The 21,052-nt window shown below is 36.5% G+C and overlaps 1 protein-coding gene across 1 annotated transcript in view; it reads right to left on the bottom strand.

Annotated features, from left to right (window-relative positions):
• ADAMTS19 (ADAM metallopeptidase with thrombospondin type 1 motif 19) overlaps nt 1-21,052 on the bottom strand; it is a 130,770-nt gene that overhangs the window by 64,215 nt on the left and 45,503 nt on the right. The window lies entirely within an intron of this gene.

Genomic DNA, 21,052 nt, shown 5'->3' with positions numbered 1-21,052 from the left:
TGTTATGATTTGATGACCAAACTGAAAAAGACAGAAAGACTTTTAGTGCTGGAGCTTGGACTTTTAATGCTGAAGCTTCTTCTGGTAACAATACCAGAAGAAGTGACCAGGGTCCTGATTTCAGCCATCATCAGTGAACTTAAAAATTGGTCCAATAAAATAGAAAAATCACTCTTGCCATAGACAAAACCCAGTACTGCATTTTGAAGTGCTGGGAGTGATCCTTTATTATAAGGCAAAACATTCAGAAACACTTTTCTTGCTGGTTTTGGTTGTTATAGAGTTAATTACACAGTAGCTGGTAAGGAACTATGTTTTGGGTTTGTGTGAGAAAAGCGAGGGTAACACAGGGAGGTGCTACTTGTTGCTGAGCAGTGGTTACACAGATTCAAGGCCTCTCCTCCTGCATCACTTGGGCAGACACTGGCAGGGGGCACAGGCGGCACAGATGACCCCAGCTGAGGAGGATATCCCACACCCTGTAGGGCTGTGCTCAGCAAAAAGAGGAGGCAGGAGGCTGCCAAGGGGCTGATGCTCAGGAACTGGCCAGCCTTTGGTTGGTTGGTGGTAAGCAGTTGTTTTCAGCAGCATCATCTTGCCTGGCATTTACTTATCTCTGTTATTTTCCTTCTCATTATTGCTATCATTCTTACTGTTATTTTTATTTCAATTAGGAAACTATTTTTATCTGAACCCATTGCTTTTTTCACTCTTACCCTTGCAATTTTCTCCTCTCATTTCACTGTGTGGGGAAAGAGCGAGCAGCTCGGTGGTGTTTAGTTGCCATCTGAAGCTCAGTCATGACAGTGTTGATGGCTATTCTCAGTTGGATAAAACTTAATTGCCGGGATCTACAGAAAGAGGATTCCCAAACCTCCCTCTTCCTGATGATGCTCAGTACAAACAGAAAACTGTATGATAACCTCTAGCTTTCTCAAGGGAAAAGAAATCCCCTAACCTTCTTCTAAACTCTAAAATGAAATAAAAACCAAACAAACAAAAAAAACCCCACAAAAACAGACAAACAAAAAAAACCCCCCCCACACACAAAAAAAACCCCAAAAACCAAAAAAAACACCAAACCATATAGTATCAATGTCATGCAGCAATTTATACTTGTGTCCCTCTAAAATGGCAGGTTTTCCCTCTAAACTGGCAGTTTTTCCATACAACATGAGTACCACCAGTTGCTGTCCACTATTCTGATTGCCCCCCCTTCCCGTTTACTCCCCAGGAATTACAAATGTTTCCATTTCATACCTATTCTGCAAAAGAAGTAGTCAGCATTATTAAGAATTTTCAATAATACTCATATATTGATCATATAATATTCATATAATACTCAAGTAATGCTCATATATATCCTGACATATGACCAAAATGTTTTCATACTTGGAATTCTTTGAAGAAAATTGATTATGTTTGAATTTTATAAGTTTGGCAGATAAAACATAAGATTTAAATTTCATTGAGATTAAATTAGATTGCTGATTTTAGAAATGTCTGAAAGCATCAAAAGCAATTAATGCTTTATGACTTCTCCCCTATTAACTAAATTCAACCTCCTATGTGCAAGCCAGATTCAACAGCAACTACTGAGTGTATATCAGCCAACTACTAGCTGTGAACTAGTTTCATGTTTTGTTTTTGATTATGAATTTCATATGTAGTAAAACAGAAACTGACTTCAGTAAGCAGCTGCTCTTGCTTAGTTGTCTATGTATTAGGTAAAAGACCGAATTTTTTAAAATATATTTATGTTCAGTGAAGCTTCCTGAGGTTTATTAACACAGCTGGAACTGCTCCAAGATTAAATCCACATTAAAAAAAAAAAAAAAGGAAAAAAACCAACAACAACAAAAAAAACCCCAAAACAATAAAAGGTCAATGAACAATTGTTCCCTTGTTATGATTAAGATATTCCTAGTGAAACCCATTAGCCTCAACACACTGTTTCAAATTAAAACACTTAGTATCTGAAAAGTATTAGCTAGAAATCAGTAACTTTATCTCACTGGCAATATAAGGAAGGATCTGATTATTTATCTATAAAAAGCTATGAAACCAAAAAAAAACTTGATTGAACACATGAATCAAATGTAATACATTCAAATTACTTCTCTCTGTGGATAACTTTTCCTCAAGTTAATCCAGAAAAAAATACATGCCACATCAATTAGAAGAGTAAAGTTGTAGCTTTGCGCCTGAGAAGAAGAGCATAAGGGACTACATTTTTTTATCAAACATGTAAATCCAAATGAAATAAATGCTGCTTCAAAAAAGTGGAACTTTTCCCCAAGTCACAGCAGTAGTTTATTACTCCTGCTATTAGTACTACCCTTAGTCGGGGGTGTTTCATTCTACAAACTGTGATAAATTTTCCTGTTTGTTAATGAACATATTCATCAAATCATCAACCTACTTATTCTTTCAAATTAGGCACCTATCTACACCATTTCTGTCGAAAAGTGCTGGTTCATCTGACAGGGATGTTACACTTAACACCTCACCAGCTAAAGTGTCTGAACAAGTCTGTTAGCTTTACCTATTCATGCATGGCCAGCTGCCTTGAACATAAATCCCCTACCTATGTTAAAAAGGCAATTGTCAGCATTGCCCCCAGGAACAAAAACTCCACAGTAAACAAACCTCAAACAGAAACACAGTAAGAGACATGCAGTCAAGCTTACAAACATCGTCTTCCTTACAGTGACCATAAAACACATAGGTATGGCTGTAATACTGCATTCTAAAAGGCTAGAAAATGGTTCTTTTCCTTTTACAGTGAGCACTGTAAAAACAGAGTTAATATTCTGGAACTCTAACCACCCAAATTACTTACTCATCCCAGTTACATTTATTTTCCTCTGAACTTCCTTGGTTTCACAAGATATTAAAGATTTTTTTGTCATGGTATTAGCCATGCATTTATTCAGAACTTCCAATAGCATGATCTTTATTTGAATTATCAGTGATGCACAAAACTCACAAGGACTACAATAGAAGCATAATTTAAAGCCCAAGTACATCTGGCTTTTGATTCACAAATAAATATTTTACGGTATAATATTTAAAATATATTTTAAATGAACTGGAAAATCAATGGGCTTTTATGCATAAAAATCATTATTTAACTGCACTTGATTACTAATCTAACAAATTATTTTTTTAGTAGACCTGCTAAAAAAGCAGATCTTTTTTTAAAAAAGCAGGAAAAAAAAGTTTTCCACCAAGGGGACACTTCAAAGTCTAATCAAAGTCTAGTTAGCACAAGCTGTTGTGAAGAGAGTCACAGATGACTTCCAGGAAAAACAAGTTTTGTCGGTTGTCTGTGAATCAGCAGCTCTTAACCACAGCAGTAATCAAAACAAGACAGTTAACAACCAGAAGTCTCAAATGCAAAATGCAAAGTCCGGGAATATTTATTTCTCTCTTTTTAAGTGAGCAATATAACAGCGAGGGCAAATATACCTATATGTGTGTGCGGGGTATCTTCACAAACACACATCACTTCAAGACATCAGAAAAAATAATGGGATACAATCAAATCAGCTTCTGTTGCATTATTCCCAAGCATAACTTAAATTTTATTCATGTCTTTTGTTATTTTAAGATTTATGTACATCTTAGAAAATCCATGCTTTCAGCAGAACATCAATAACTACACTAATTTATATGTACTAATAAGTGTGTGATTTTATGTTTCAGAATAGACTATTAAGCTTACTCCTACACCTTGAAACAAACTGCTGCACTTTAATCCTTAACTTCCCCTGAGCAGGGGAAAAGACTAAAAATGGAGAGCATGTATGCATGCCATAATTGCAAAAATAAATTCCGAATGTGTGTTTACACAGTTTTAGGGTTTTAGTTCTTGCAACATCCGAAGGGTCCACAGGCCTCCAAGGTGCTGCTAGAGGGATGGGATGGCAAAAGTGCTGGAAGATACTAATTTTCTTCTAAAATACTGCCCACATGGAAAACATTTCTGCCAAGATGAATACACAGAGGAGACAATAAGTAAATTTTCCCCACTGCCCATTCCTGGCCTTTGCTGACAAGGGATGTAGGGATGCCCTGAGCTAAAGGCTGGCTGCATCGGTACAGTCAACTTTTACAGCCAGCAAAGTACTTATTCTCTGAATTTGGGTATTCCTTCTTACTTGCATCTACCTGGGTCTATAATGTGTCATGGCAAATAACTCCAGAGTGTAGTTGCCTACAACAGTACATATTTCTCCTTTTATGAAGACTGCAGAGAGGGTGTTCTAATTCAAATACAAAGCTCTATTCATCTATTAAAAGTAATTTATGCCCTCCTAGAACTGTCAGCAACTGCAGTGATCAACGGAGAAGATTTAGTGAATTTAGCAACTCCTCTGGCAGAGGCCATTAATGTGTATTTGACATCTTATGTCCCATTGCATACCTTACTTACTCTTGTACTACTACAGTCTTTCAGACAAAAGTGGTTATAGTTAAAATGACTATTGCACCATGGGATAATAGAAGACCAACATAATGATTTTTCTGTGGTTTTCTATTCTTTCCTGCTCAGTCCTAACATTCAGTTTACTCAGCTGATCATGAGGACCAATGGTATCCTGGGCACATTGGGAAGAGCATTGCCAGCAGGCTGAGTGAGGCAATCCTGCCCCTCTACTCAGCTTGAGTGAGGCCACACCTGAGTGCCATGTGCAGTTCTGGGCCCAAGACAAAGAGCTACTGCAGAGGGTCCAGTGGAGGAAACAGAGGTGATTCGTGATCTGGAGCATCTCTCTTCTGAGGAGAGACCACAGGAGCTGGGCCTGTTTAGTCCAGAGAAGAGAAAACTGAGAGGGGATCTCATTAGTGAATATAAATATGTCAAAGGCAGGTGCCAAGAGGATGGTGCCAGACTCTTTTCCATGGTGCCCATGACAGGACAAGTAGCAATGGTCATAACCAAAACACAAGAAATTCCACCTCAACATGAGAAAAATTTCTTTACATTGAGGATGTCAGAGCACAGGAACAGGCTGCCTAGGGACATTGTGGAGTCTCTCTCTCGGAAGACATTCAAATCCACCTGGACATTTCTTTTTTCACCAGCTCTAGGTGAACTTACTTTTGCAGGGGGATTGGACTGGACGATCTCCAGAAGTCCCTTCCAACCCTAACAATTCTGAAATTTTCAGAGAACAGGCCTTTACCATTCTCTGATCTCCTTCCTCAGTGGGAGCAATGCCCATGACTTCACACATACAGGCTGAAGACTAGTACTTTTCTTAATATGCATTACCTGGTCTATGCTTCATCTTCTTTTTCACTTCCTTTTCAGTATCTTGACATCTGTAAACAATTCTTTTTGTCAGTTTTTTTTACTGAATTATCCAGGATGCTTCAAACCATATGAAAGCATATGCAGGCTACCACTTCCAAATAGTTTATGAAGCAAGGCAGCTCTGAACTCAAGGATATTTTCTTCTAGAGTAAAAACTGACAAATAATTCCCATGTCATCTTTTTTTAACTTATAAGGCACATACAAAAATTTCTTAAAAATTTAAAGGAAAATATTCAACACCATAACACACTGTCACTGAGTACAGTCAGTATACTTTTAAAATACTTTAATTGCCCCCCCCCCCTTTTTTTAAAGGCAACATCACCAAGTGGAAAACTTTTCCATAAAAGTATGCATGAACAGGAAAAGACACAGATGGAAAAGGAAACTCCATAGTATTAAAAGAAAAGCTGAAAGCCATAAATTTGAGAAAGTCACAACTTCCTTTTCTCCTCATTTCACCTTCTTTCTGTAATCTAGAAAGAGAAAAAACCCCAACTTGAATAGATTGTATATAATTAGTATTAAAGAGGTCTTAAATGATTCTACTCAGAAGAAAATATGACCAATTGGATATGAAGTTTTACGCAATAAAAATTTTCTTTGCTTCTTTTTTTGTCATACTATGAACATGAAAGAAAAACCAAACATAACCTTTCTAAGAAGCAACTCAATCTTCTAAGAAATTGAAACAGTTTACTTTAACTTTGTCATGGCATAATTTTCATGAGCAACTTTTCTAGGTGTTTGCTTTACATGGCATATAAAATTAATAAGAATTTTGATCTAAATTTATAAATTAAACATTTGGACAGAAGTAGAAATGTCTATTTTTAAGACTTACACAATAAAGACTTTCAGTCCCTAAATTACCTGGGTAAATTATAAGAGTGCCTTATGAAACCTTCATGGAATTGCTGTATACAATCAAATAAGATGTGACTTTGAAGACACCCCACTTAATTTGGCAACAAAACTGAATGAGGCTCACCTAGTAAAGGGAAAGTTTGTTACTTAAAGAGCCAGCAACAGGTTGTAAGCTTAGCACAAGAACAGCTCTCACCAAATACATGCATAAATAAGTTAATCTTGAGGATATGCTTTTCACTGATGCATTGGATAGGCATGACAGATACACAGCTTACTTTGAATGATTATCACATGCCCCAGATAATGAGTTTGGGCCTGCTTCCTACCATAAAACTGTTTATGTACACCAACAAAAGCCTTTGTTACTCTGCGAAATGGTGAGATGGATGACAGTGAACACTGCAGTATACCGCAGGAAGTAATTTTAACAATTCAAATTTGCTTTCTGTTTTACAACTTGTTCTACAATTCCATCTTCTTTAAAGGTGGGCAATGTGACAATGTTGCTTGGCAGTCTTTCAGGCTTTCCCACACAGACGCTAAGGAAAGACTGGTATAAACAGATCACCACTATGACTGGGAAATACATAAACCAAAGAATACACTTCCCTTTTTCTTCTTTACCTTTGTGACTGCATGCCCCACTAATCCAGACTGACACCTACACTTGTGTAGTGCTACAAGATGCACATGCTATGAAGGCTGTATCTTATTCATTTGACCATCTCTACGCTTCTGAGCACATACATATATTCACTTTTCTTTTTCTTCTCTTTTTGGTCTTTTAGTTTATCTTCCATTTTTCTTTTTTAAAACTGATTTTCTTGGATAAACCTGTTTATTAAAGAAATAAAATTACCTTTTGATTTCTGGTCAGGAAACGCCTAAAAGAGGTGTGGTGGCAAGGGTGATGTACTTATGAAGCTGAGCAAAGAATGACTGATCACAGCTGCTGCAAAGAAAACTGAACCCAAGAGGGTCTGGAGAGCTAGTTTTAGATAAATGCCTATATCAGTTCAGTGGAATAACTGATTGTGGAAATGTTTATGCCTGAGTTAATCAAAAGAGTGTGAATGGCTTCTTGAGTTAGCCAGCCCAGAAAGGGGTAAGTGCATATCTCTCAGCTCAAAAGAGAGTATAAAAACTGAATAACTGACAAAATGAACTTTGAACAGAGCAGTGAGCTTGAGCAGGCTTTTACACACATATTCCTTCCCAGCCCCAGGGGATGCTCAGCATCATGACAGTGAGCATATGAGGGCCAATAGTGAGAATAAGATTTGTACTGTGATCCCACGGTGTATTGCAATGGCTGCACAATGGCTTGCATTGATTTCAGTATATTGCCATATCATTTTCTGTTAAATCAAAATCCCTCACAATATCAAATGTCTTCAGGTAAGTACACTTTATTTTAAACATTAAACTTTCATCGTGTGGAATATCTAATGGAACCTCGTCATAGAATTCTGACCCTCATGAATTCAGAATACCCACAGAGGATATTCTTTCAAAGATAAAAGAAAAAATACTGTTCTTTACAGCATCCATACAGAACTAGCCTTTTCTAAAGCATATTCTCTTTCTTGCTGTTTTCAGCTTGAGTCAAGTTCTGTTCAGTTGCTGGAAACTAATCTTAGAGCATGTAGTAGCTCTTGAAACTATCAGAAAGCAAGTGGGACCACTGTGAACATCTGGAAAATATAAGCAGCTATCTGTGTTTAACAGTGTCACACAAAAACTTGATAGAGGAGTAGAGGAGGTCTTGAAAGTGAAAATTCTCTCTGAAGTTCTTTTAAGAGACAAATTATTCCTCAGATCATTTAAAAACAAATTTCCCATTTTAAAAACAGATAACAGGAAAAAAGTATTATGAAATCCGCATTTTTCTTTCTAGAACATTTTTTTACAAATAAAACACCTGACACATGGGAGCAAATCCTTCATGCTTAAACAGCCTGATTAGTGTTGGATGATTTATATGTGGTATTTGTCCATTCAAAAATAGAAGGCACAGATTTACTAGGACAAGTATTTAAAAAGAGTTAAAGAAAAAGAGACAACGAGTTCATTTTCTAGCCCAGTATAATTGTACACTGGAGTACAATTATAGTCCAATATTTTGGAGGCTTGTAAACTGAAGTTTCTCCTAGGATATGACTGTAAAAGGGGAAGTAGGAACAAAAGTTTCTAGTGTGAATTCAAAGGAACATACCTGTGCCAAAAAGGCAAGTGAAATTTTTGCCTAGAATACCACTGTATAGGAAATCACAGTATGAACACCTGCTACTACTAAGAAAGAGAAACAGACCTCTTTGGATGAAGACAACTCTTCCTAATAATTTGTTACAGCTTTTGTCTCAGGTGCTTTCTTGCTGCTGCCAGCTTTTAAGTTACCTTTTTTTTTTTTAATTTAATTACTATTTAAACATATTTTTATAAAAATAACATACAGAAAGGCTTGGTCAATTAAAAATATATTAATGTCTGGAATACATAAAAACACCCCAACATTTTCTTTTAAAATATTTAAGGCCTTATTATTTGATGTCATGGGTCCTGGCTTAAGGAAATAGGAAGCACAGTGCGTAGAAACAGTATGTTGATTAAATGCTGATGTAAGTTTTAGAATTCCAGGGAACTATGCAGGGGCTTTAAAAGTTACCCTAGTTTCCAAGATCCATTCTGAGGCACCCTTTATTTTCCAAATGGACACTTGACATAATTTCTGCAACCTTAAAAGAATTGCGCTGGCCTTAAAACTTGAGTGCATATGTCATTTCAAGATTTAATGTCCTCTGTTATTTGTAAATAGAAAAAACAAAAAAGCAGAAAATACTTATTGCACTATTATTTTAATGAAAATGGTGTATGTTTACAACTCTCTCTTATCTCTGATTCTGCCTCTGAAAAAGTTTGCCTCTTCCTGTAAAAAATGTGATGACTAAATGTAGTCCTGGAACACCAGATGGTACAATTAGTTTTCAGAATTGCTTCCACTGCTGTGCAGTGTGAGTTCACTTTAACATATTTTAGACTACTATGAGTCCACAAGTTGATACACTAGGGTCAAATTATATCACCATCACAGAGTAAAATGCATACTGGAATAAATTAAGAATTATGTCACTCTGTCAAAGTAGTGAAAATATTCACCCAAGTGATTATCTCTCTTCTTGCCTTCCTGATATCTGGATTTCAGTTCTGACATTCATAAAGTGTGCAGCTGCTAAAGCTGCTCCCATATTCTGTACTCTACACACAATGCAACACCTTTGAATTCACCTCCTGTCTCATTCCATCAAATCTTTTTTTCTCCTGAATATATTCCCCAGGCTTCTGTAATAACAATTCCCCATACCAGCTTGATCTACTCAAAATATATCACTGATGTTTTTCCTGGTCTTAAAAGAATTACAGCCTTGATACCCTATTAAGCTGATTCTCCTGTAACTTACTTTCTGGTGCCTTCTTCCGGGAAGGTGGCTGGTACCACCCCCTATGCAACAGACTAGTGTGAAATTGCTCACATAATTTTCACCCTATAATACATTATTTAGATTTATTTTTATTCTTGCAACAAACTAAGGAAAACAAGACTGTCTTGCTTTCTTTTGTAATTTATTTTATTATACCAATGTTATGAAAATGACCTCTGCTACAGAAATATAAAATTATTCCTTGGCACAGACGGCTTTAGCACAGTAAAACATTTCCTCATTTTCTGCAACCAGAGTGATTCCTGTAAAACACCTCTCATGTTTTTAGGATACACTCAACTTAGGTGATACGAAAGTGATTATTTTTCTGTTGTTGAGAGCACACGTAAAGAAAATAGTCAGGATTTTTGTTCCCATTTTTAATGGGGTGCTCTCTTTTATGCAAGACAAGGGGCAGCTAGTGGGATTGAAAGAGGTATTAGTCTGGTTTTCCTTTGACTTTTAGTATAATATGCTATTCTATGGCCAAAGCTTTTGCAGTTTATGCTATCTAAGATTTTTGTGTGAAACTACTTTGTTTCACTGAGAGATGCACTATAAGAAAGTGACTGCTCTTGGGGCTGTTTATAGCATAAAGTACTAGCATATACTCTACAAAATATGAGTTGAATAGTCAATTGTTCCTTTATAAAGAAAACAAGGTCCAGATATGGATGCATAGCTTAGTTAGTACCTTTTGGTAAATGAGAACAAAGGAAAAGCTACCTTGAGAAGGGTCTTCCACCATACCTCTTCTTAGCCAAAATAACTTGATTTAAAATTACTATTGTTATCTGCAGATATTCAACCACTATTTCGTCTACACTGGTATAACTAAGGCTATGTTGATTCATGCTGTATTAAAACACATGATGACAGCATTTATCCTGCCCCAGTAAGAATCAGTGTTAACTGATCGATGGCACAATCTGATCAGTTTCTTCAAGTCCATGTCTCAATGCTCTTGCAAACTGTTTTCACTTCATAAATTCCTGGAGTTTGTTGGGATGATTCTCAGAAGTTTGATTTCAATGAAAACAAGGTGAGTAGACTGAAAGTATCAGGTCTTTCTTCTCCCAGGGTACCCATTATAACCCAAAATAACCTTTGCAAAGTCTGCAAGATGCAAGGTAACTGAGAACTAGAATGCAGCATTAGCCCCTGCTTGAGCAATCAGAGTAAAAGGAAGACTTACTTGATGTTTTATTCAGTGTAGGGTACTACCACCCTGAGAACATAAAAACTTCAGTATAGACTCAAAACAAGCTACAAAAAAAACAAAAACAAAACCTTGTTGCCACTTAAACGCTACAAAAGGGAGCTATGAAACAGATTCAAACTGAAAGTCTTCCCAAAGACATTCAAATGAAGAGTGAGACTTGGCCCTATCCCCCTGTTCTCTTCTGCTGATGTTTGTGGAGCACTTTTCCTTGTGTTTTGACAATCTAGATGCAGTTGAATAGATCATCTGCAGTTCTCTCCACAAATATGGAGCTCTTTTTGTCTCCTCCTCAGTTAAAGGACTCATGTACTACTGACTTCAAATCCCACCCTTCAAATAGATGTGATTTTTACAATCTAACTCCATTACACTGCTTTTCCCCTCACCATTATATAGTTACAGGATGCAGAAACTGATGCATTAGTTGCAAGGAGCTACTTGCCACTCTGAAAACATTGTTCTGAAAACATTTCCACTAAAAAACACCAGGATTCCCTAGTGCACAACACTATATAAAGCTGACTATTCATGCATTACTTTGCAAATGCTTCTTTTAAAGGGATAAAGAAACTATACAGAAGCATATCTATGAAGAGCTGAACACAAGACTAATATGAGCAAAATAGATGCTAGCTGGAAAACAACTACTTATTTTACAACCATATATTTTGAATCCCTTTAATTTGTAATGTGTGACAGAAGATTTTATTTTTTTATTTTTTAAATTTAATTGTATGCATGATACATTAAGTGAAGAGCTATTCTTTATACAAACTAACATAGGGTATATACTGGTATTATAGCATACAGAGTAGCTTATTATTGATGCACAATTGCTTACAGCTCCAACCACATGATTTTATATTTTACATATTTTAAAAAGCCCATAAAAGATGGGTAGTGAAGTTGTAAAATCCAGGAGACAAAGAAAGATATTTTTAAGTGCTCACAGCTGACTGGACTTGATTCAGTTTTTCAACAATTTAAATGAATAGAGTGACACAAAACACAATTCACTGTTTAACGCATTGAGAGGGTCTCTAAATCACGCATGTTTTTATCTTTTGCAATCTGATTAGCAAAAACTGGTAAATTTTCTCCTGGTGAAACAATTGTGTAATCCTAAGTAAGCCGTGCCCACTTCTGTCCTCTGCTTTGTGTCTCACTGCCCATGCCCCTTGGCATGAGCATCTCTTGTGTACCATGGCAGTATTGCTCAGAGCCTTCACTCATTTTTCACTTCTGCATCTGGAAGTACACACTGTTCATAAGACAGACATAAATTACTGTGATAATTACCTTGCAATTTCCTTCTCTTTATTTATAGTAAATATCCACCATATAATACATGGGATTCCTTTGTCCTTACTTTGGAGCACCTTTTTCTGATGGACACAGGAATTTTGTCTATGGATAAAATTCTGAAGTTCTAGGTTGAAACATAAATATTTTGAATCCTATTCAGTGCAATGTTAAAATCCTTACATATAGTACATCTCTCTGTATTTCAAGTTCCTTTGAAAAAGGATTTTAAATACCTCAGATAAATTGAAACTAAACAGAAAATAAAATAAAATTAAAGACATACCTAGAGATAAACCAGCATAATCTGTAGAAAATGAAAAAGTTTAAATGCATTTTCACAGAAAGAATATGAAACTACAAAGGCCTGTGGATGGTACTGAGGCATACTACACCACCCCTTACTCAAGTCAAGAGCCAAGTTCAGAGCTTGATCTTGTAGCGGAATCCACTTGGATTTAAATATATGTTAAGAACAATGATCCCATGTTAACTAAATGAGAAAGAGCACAACTAAATCTGAACTGGAATGTGCAACAGGAATTAGATATAGGTCTAACCTAATAGTTATTATTTCAATATAGGAAAAAAAATCATGTCTAACCTCAGAGATATTTCAAGAGAGACACTATCTGGAAAAGTTTATTTCTTTAGTGACTGAGGAATGATTGCACGTTTAATACTATCTTAACAATAGTGCATTTATTTTTTATTTAGAACTATTACACAAATAAACAGCTATTATATAAATAGTACCAAAGGCAACCATCCACACCAACACTATCAACAAATACACAATTTTATCCTGCACATCAAACGAGCAACATGTTTCAGCCTCAAATATACCTTGAAATAGAACAGCCAGAGGCTAATGGAAGTTCAATACCGAATGTCATAGATTTTCTCAGCTCTATCTAACATTTACATAGACTTCATTGTAAAGATCGGAAACTATATGTAGACATGAAAATTAGTCTTCCCATCCTCCTAAACACACTCAAAGGCCCTACTGCTTCCTAAGACAGACTGTTAACACATACTTAGCAAGAAAGCAGTAAGTGACCTCTGTAGTATAATCTGAAAAACAAAACAGAAAATACCTTTTTTTCACTTTCAGCTCTCTAAATACATTGGTTAACTATTTCAAAGTAAAATAACATAAAATAAAGAAAAGAAAGGAGTTGCCTGCATCAAGTCCTTGATCAATCGTTTAATGAAGAAAAGACTTGTTTTTTAAGCAATGTAAGGGTCACTAATTAAAAGCTCAGTGATTATGAAACTGCAATCAAGAGTCCATTCAGACAGATTCATTCTCTGCCACCCTACTGCTGTTGAGATTAATTAAGCTTTAAACACTTTAAATAAAGCACTGGAAAATGAAACAATCTGATGTGTTGTAATCCAGTAATTTTTGTGTCTGAAGTTACAACATTGCCTGAAAAGAAAAAGTTTGCATATCCTGATGTGAAAACTTATCTCTCTGGTCTCACTGGAGTCTTGTCATATTCCAACTCGGTAAGACAAGAGGCAAGGTAAGATAGAACAAGCATCTTAAGAGTTTTGCTGGAAACATGAAGTTTAATAATTTTTAGAACTGAATATAATATAAAAAGAATAAAGTTGAGGATTGTAACAGCAACGTCTGGATGAAATGACTGAGCACATGTAGTGTAGTCAGCATTCTACATTCCTGAGAAACCGCACCAAGCATGCATAATTCACTTGATGTTTTATGACATATGAGGTAAATTCTATTTACTTATTTTGCTTTGATTTTTCACATTTATTGGAATTCAGAATTAATTAGGATCTGTTTTGCCATACTTACAGACATGTAACCCACCAACAAAACCAAATTTTCTTCTGTAGGCTGTAGAAGTCAAAATTTTCCAATTATTTTTTAAAATCTTATGTATTAAAGGTACTTGTATACTAGATACACTGGACTATCACATGGATATCGCTTCCTATGGAACTTTTGCATTTCTACAGAAGAAAATCAATGTTCAGAAGTCACATGTGAATAATGGAGCTACTGAGGCATTTGCAGGTACTGACTACACATCTGAACTATGGTGCTTTTCTTTTAGAAGAAACAGAAGTCCAGGAATTAAAATTGAGTGAGATCTCCTCCCCTAGCTTTTCTATAAAAGCACTTATAAGATGGTCCTGCTCTCACTGTACGAGGTGCTCCTTTCTATGTAAGTCTGTGAGCTATTATTATCATGATTTTGCTGGAAAAGAGAATGTTGCTTGAATGCAAAATCATATGCATTGTAAAGGTTATGTGAATGACTTAAGATTAGGTTAGACATTGGAAATCTCTACAGGAAGTCTGCAGATTAAACTGCGAGCCCAGTTCTCTGAATGTCAGCTATCTTACTGAAAAAAAAAATCTTTCCTTTACATAGGATACATTCTTGGAGTATCTATTGTTCAGTGGGATAAATCAATTCAAAGAGCAAAACTCAGAGCTTAAAATGCTTTTGCTGTTTTTGCAAATTTTGTCTAGCATCAAAGAGGTATGTCAGAGAACATTTAAGACCTAGGAAATTTAACAGACTGTAGTTATGCCTTTGCTGGGAGAAAATTACTGTAATTGTTTCTCATCATCCAATCTGTCATTCAACTGCCCTCCTTCCACTCTGAATTCCCCATGGCACCAAGAACAGTAACATGCATAACAAAACCAAGCAAATTAATTACACTAGTGATGAATATCTGAAAAAACTGCTGGTGTACATCTCTATGTACAGGTAAGCTTAGTCAACAGAATTTTAAAATGGTATATATTCATAGAACATTCAGTTACTTAAAATATAACACCTTTCACCAATATCCAACTAGACTGTAAGCAATGCTGAAATGTTACAAAACCTAGATGTTGCAAAAATATTACAAGTCTCATTTTTCTATCCTTAACTGATTTCATCCTCTAAGCATTCTCCCTGCACTTCTATCTGCAAGACTGACTGTACTCTGCTATGTACAGAACAGTACCTATACACAGGTTCTATATTCCATCCCACATGGTAGTAGTCCTGGCCCACACCGCAGTCTCAGCATTACCTGTCTTGTGGAAACACCTGTTTCCAAAAATGCACATCAACTTTAGGACATACCATAAATGGGAGGCTCTGGGATTTTTGGATTCCTATTTGCCTTGACTGATTAGAAACCTCCCTATACCCTGCAAGTGACAACACCTGAATAACCCACAATATTGATTTGAAACTGCTGCAAGAGTGTTTCTTCAATAACTGACTCAACAAAAGAGAAGTAACAAGCAAAAAACAAAGACTAACAAAGACTAACCCTGCCAGCATGGCTCATGTCTCAAGGGCTCCTGTTCTGCAGCCCACAGGTACTTGAACTAGGTCTGAATCAGCAGCATTGAGTGCCCAGGGGCATCCAGCACACAGCTCAGCATGAGGAGGTTCACTGCAATTCCCAACAAACTGCTACCAGCTAGTTAGGCTGAGGGCAGCTGTGCCAGACTACAACAGAGCTGTAGTCTGGATAAGAGGAGGGAAGCCAGATGAATGGATTCATATGAGGAAGCACAGGGAAACAGACTTCTTCAGTTTACTTCGGCTGGGCTGCTGCCTGTCTTCTCTGCAGCTTCTTTGGCTGCTTGTTCATTGGTAATGGGCCCTAAGCATTCATCTTCAGTATTTCCAGCATTAACCCTCACTGAACATGGATAGTCTGCCCAATTCCCTATTTCTATCATATCTCTTAATGCATAGGACTGGTCTAAACCTTTGTTCCTAGGGTAAAAGTTTGGAGGAAAACTCCAAGCTCTTTATATTAAAGATCAATAGCTTTCATATTAGGAAAGAAAAGTAAATAAATCTATCTTTGGTATTTTTCTAAGTTGGATGGAAAATAGGTTCTTTCACTTCATTTTGGTTTGTGGTCTTTATTGTGTAGATGTTTGTCTGATTCCTTATCACTTATGATTTGTATCCACGCCATTGAGTTCCTCTGCTCCAAAACAAAAACCTGGCGGTGCCTTAATTTTCTGCCTTTTTTTTTTATCTACAACACTACATGTTACCAAATTTAGAAAATTTTAATATACTGTATTTATGCCCAAAAACAATCTCACAAGTTTTTAGAGGAGTTCTGTTTAGAGATTACATTTTATTGGAAAAATGCTTTTTAACAAATAGTTTAGATAGAATCACATTTTTATAGCTGTTGTTTTAACTGAAAATTTCTAATAAATAAATGATCAAAACCAAAGAAGTCACTACCCGAGTTTCAGCAGATTAACAGGGCTCCAAACTGATGCTAATACAAGTGTCATTTTAGAATATTTCCATGCCTGTAACACTGCATTCAAAGAACACTAGTAGAGTGTTTCCACAGAAGGCCTTAGGTAGCAGCAAACAACAAATCTAATCCAAAAGAAATATAACTCAGAAAGTCACAATCTTGGTTGCTGAAGTGGAAATGTAGACAAGTGTAGGGAGAACTGTAAGGGGGCACAGTATTCCCCAATGAGTTGCAGCTGTGTTTACACCTGTAAGTAATTAAGAGCAAGGGACATAAAAGGGTGGAGTCAGCCAAAGAGTCAGAAAACTGCAAGAAGAGCTAGAAGGCTGCCAGAGAAGGCTGCCAGAAGAGTTAGGAGAAGGCTGCTGCAAAGACCAGGAAGCCCAGGAGAGAAGAGAAGAATACCAGGACCCCAGGAGAGGGTGAGGACCAGAAGAGTCCCTGCAGAAGATGGTGAGTTCCCCTGGAAGGGATGAATAATATCAGAAGAAGACTGACCCCAGGAGGGTAGACCCCAAGAGAGGGTTGGAGAAGCTTTGGACATGCCAGGGCTCTGTGGCAGTCTGGCAGCAATATCCTTCATTGGATCGCTGCTGGATTAGCTGCAGATGCTTCTGCTTTGGAAAAAGCCCCTGGAGGGGATGGACATGTATCAGGAAAAGCCCCTGGAGGGGATGGACTCTGTTGCTGTAATGTTTACTGTAACGTATTAGTGTTTGTTGTAATGTTTACTGTAATGTATTAGTGTAAAGTATGTAGGGTTACTGTGACCTACTGGGACGGAGTGGGGGAGGCAGCGTTGGTGAAGCTGAGAGTGGCAGGTGGAAGCCACAAGGAGGTCTGGACCTGATTATCTCCAATCAAGACACCTAAAAGTAGGTGAGCCACCAACATGCAATAATGGGACATTTGAGGGCTTTGTTTTGGGACATTTGAGGTATTTACTTTGCATTATGACCGCCTCGACAAGTAAAGATAGATGCTGGTGTAATGTAACTGGTATAATGTATTACTGTAATGCATAAGTATAGTTGTATAATATATTACTGTATATGTATAAGTATTGTTGTGTAATGTATTACTGTATATGCATGAGAATTGTTGTAAATGTGTTTAATACAACAGACAAGTGGAAGGGAAATTAAAATCTGCTTACACTTGCTTCAAGAAATAGTCTTTCTGGGTTTACTTGTAAGCCTACTTGTTGAGAAAATATCTGTTGAGATATCTGTTTTCAGTGAGATATCTCTTAGTTTTCCTCACTTAAAGGGAGGAAATATCGCTTTATTTTCCTCTCTTTTGCAATATCCCAATAACAATTTTCCCAATGAATAATTGCTCATCTGAATTACTTCAATATGATAATACCAGAAGAGTCACACACAAGAACAGTATAGCATGTGCAGTCCCCAGTTTGCACTTTGTGTTGATTCTATTGCAATGCACTTCTCTGGAAAGCAACAATTAAATTATTTCTTAAATTTTTTAGAAATTCACTGGGATGCCTACACTCATAATTTTACCTCTCATCAGCCCAAGAAAAAGAACAACATTCCAAATCACCAAAAATTCAAAAGGTAGCTTCCTCTAATTAAGTTAACAAAACTTTCTTGCAGGAGAAACATGCTATAATCCCAAACCCCAGTTGTCTTCTGGGGTGAAAGAACCTTGGACAATCACATATCAAACACAATCTTTTCATTAGCTAAATTTAATTTAATTTTTATAAAAACATCTTGATGTTTTACACCTTCAGAGAAATCCTCTGTTGTAATCATAGGATGTCCCTGATGACCACACTGAAAAATAAGGTCAGAAACCTCTCTAAACTATAGAAAAATTGTGAGAATCAAGGGAGCAGTATGCTATGAGCACTTCTGTGCAGGAATAAGGGAGAGAAATGAGCAGAACAGGAGGGGCAAAAAGAATAAAAAATGCTGCAGCTGACCAACCAATCAGAGGAAGCCCAAGAATACTTGGATCTGGTCAATTTTCAGCCTAATGCAATTGCTTTGTTTTTGCCCACCCGGAATGAATTTGACAGTGGCTGCAACAAGTGGCAATGTTGAAATCAGAATAGCTTTGCAGAAATCAATTGACCTGGGCTGACTGATACCACATGGGAGTCTAGCTTAATGTTACATAGAAACATGGGAGTAGGTAAGGAAGGCAATTATCTGAGTTACTCTGGATTTACACTATGAAGTAAGAAAGTAGACCCTCAATTTCCTGGCTACAGCAGAGATTTCCGAACATTCCTAGCAATAGGGAAATACTTAATATTGACATAAGTACATTCTACTTCCTACATTTCAAGACACTTTGGGGAAATCAAATAAAATTCCTGAAATCATTCCTTTCTTTCTGTCTCCTTTGCAAAACTATAAAATATGAAGTAATAATGAGTTTTGGAATCACAAAATGGTTGGACAGGACCTTAAAGATAATCTAGTTCCACCACCCCTGCTGTGAGCAGGGAAAGCTTTCACTAGATCAAGTTGTTCAGGGGCCCGTCCAACCTGGCCTTGAGCTTCCACAACTTCTCTGGGCAACCTATTCCAGGGCTTCACCACCCTCTGAGTAAAGAATTTCTTACGCATACCTAATTCATACTTCTTTCAGTTTGAAACCATTTCCCCTTGTCCCGACACTATCTGTCTGCACAAAAAACTCTTCTTCCTTCTTTTTATAAGTCCCCTTCAGGCACTGGAGGGCCACAATGAGGTCTCCCCAAAACCTTCTCCATGATGCTTGGTCTACAACATAAACAGATTTCTTTTCCCTAAGAATGCAATATTTTGACAACCAATGCAAATAATGTTTTTTATCTCTATAGGAAAAAATCTTGTATTTTTCCATCTTAAATGGTTTTATGAAGGAATATTTAGAAGATTATCACCACACATTTTGTTCAAAATTATTAATGAAATATATTTCAGTGTATTTCTAGGGAGGTTTGTCATATGGTTTTGATTTTGAGTAAACATTTTTTTCTGGTTAACAGAGTTCTCAATTATATCTTTAAACCATTAAATCTTCATATAAATCACTGTTATTTTAAGAGACAATGAAAAAGTACTTTTTGAAGAGTACATAAGTTCTTTACTTTCTGTAGAACAAGACTAGAAGTATGAAAAAGTGTGTTATTTGCCACCTAAACACATGAGAATTTTGTCTACAGAATACTGGTGCTTTCTCTCTCTGGTCTAAGAGGATACTCATGTCCAGTCTAAAAACTCTGAGTCTAGGCATGTAGTGACTAAACAATAAATCCAGTATTTGTCTGCTTAGACATCACTGCAAAGAACTATTATCCAACATGACATCCCTTTCCAATAATGAGGTCTGTCCTGTACATGCTCCCTTCTCACAACTTTCATTTCTGGATCACCTAATGTGCTACAAAGATCACCTTGACTGCCTCACATTCCTGTGAGGAATATTATAGTAATATTTCAGAGATAATTGCTTTATGCCTCTTTACATGGTAAAGAAGAGTCTAGAGTGTGCATTCTTCTGGACTTTTGAAGGGGGGGAAGGTGAGGCAAGGTCTCATTGGGAAATTGTATAGTACATTAGCATTTCTCATTTACTGTCTTTGGCAAATTCTGTAATTTAGAGCATGTGATACATCCCTGGAATGTACTGTCTCTTTTTGCCTATAAACTGTCTCTTTTTGCCTATAAATTGTCCTTCAATTCCTTTCAACAAACTTTTACTCATGATATAATCTAAAATCTTATGGTTTTCCTAGGCGAAAAAAAAAAGTCAAAGTAGATACCAAAATGAAACAACCTTCTACATGTACTTTCAACAATTTGGCATTATAGCCCTAAAATAATTTACGTTATATATCCCTGGCATTAAGATAACTTTAAAAATTCTCTGCAAGAGGAATATGCAAAGTTCTTCAACACTCTTCCTTAGAAGCGCTCCAGAATGATGGTAGACAAGACCCTCAGAAAATTATCTTCTAAACAGTGAGCATGGACCCACAGTACTGTAACTATTTATGGAAGAAATGAAGCCCTACATTTATGGCAAGGCACTATATTCATCTGGGGAAACAATGATTGAAATTTTAAAAATAAATGATGAAACACAGGGAAAAACAATGACCTTTGCTTTTGCTGCACAATTGTACCTATATGGAAAGAACTATACACACAAATTGTGGTTCAGTTCCAGAAGAAACTGCCAAACAATAACACAGAAAATGCCAAATTCCACAATAGCCAATCCACAATATGCCAGATCATTCAGTCAACATCTACTTCTTTTTGCTTATCAATATGAAGACAATATTAAGCTAAAATTCTTTACTTCCTGTGCTCTTAACAATTAACAGACTGCCACATTTTCAAGTTTCATCCCAGCTTGTTCACCACAGACCTGTCAATTACTGATACTTGAGTAAGTTTAATCTTATCCAATTTAAAATTCTATGGACAAATTCAGAGACAAATAGCTCTCCTACTACCTCCAAGCTTCAGCCAAAGAAAAAACATTGTTCAGGAAAAATCCTTGAATATATTCACTTCAATTCTGAAACTCAGGAAGCAGCCTATCCTGA

This window comes from Camarhynchus parvulus, chromosome Z, assembly GCF_901933205.1.
Source record: "Camarhynchus parvulus chromosome Z, STF_HiC, whole genome shotgun sequence".
NCBI lineage: Eukaryota > Metazoa > Chordata > Aves > Passeriformes > Thraupidae > Camarhynchus > Camarhynchus parvulus.
The sequence above is the reverse complement of the archived record's forward strand: the minus strand, read 5'-3'. Positions and strand labels throughout refer to the sequence as shown.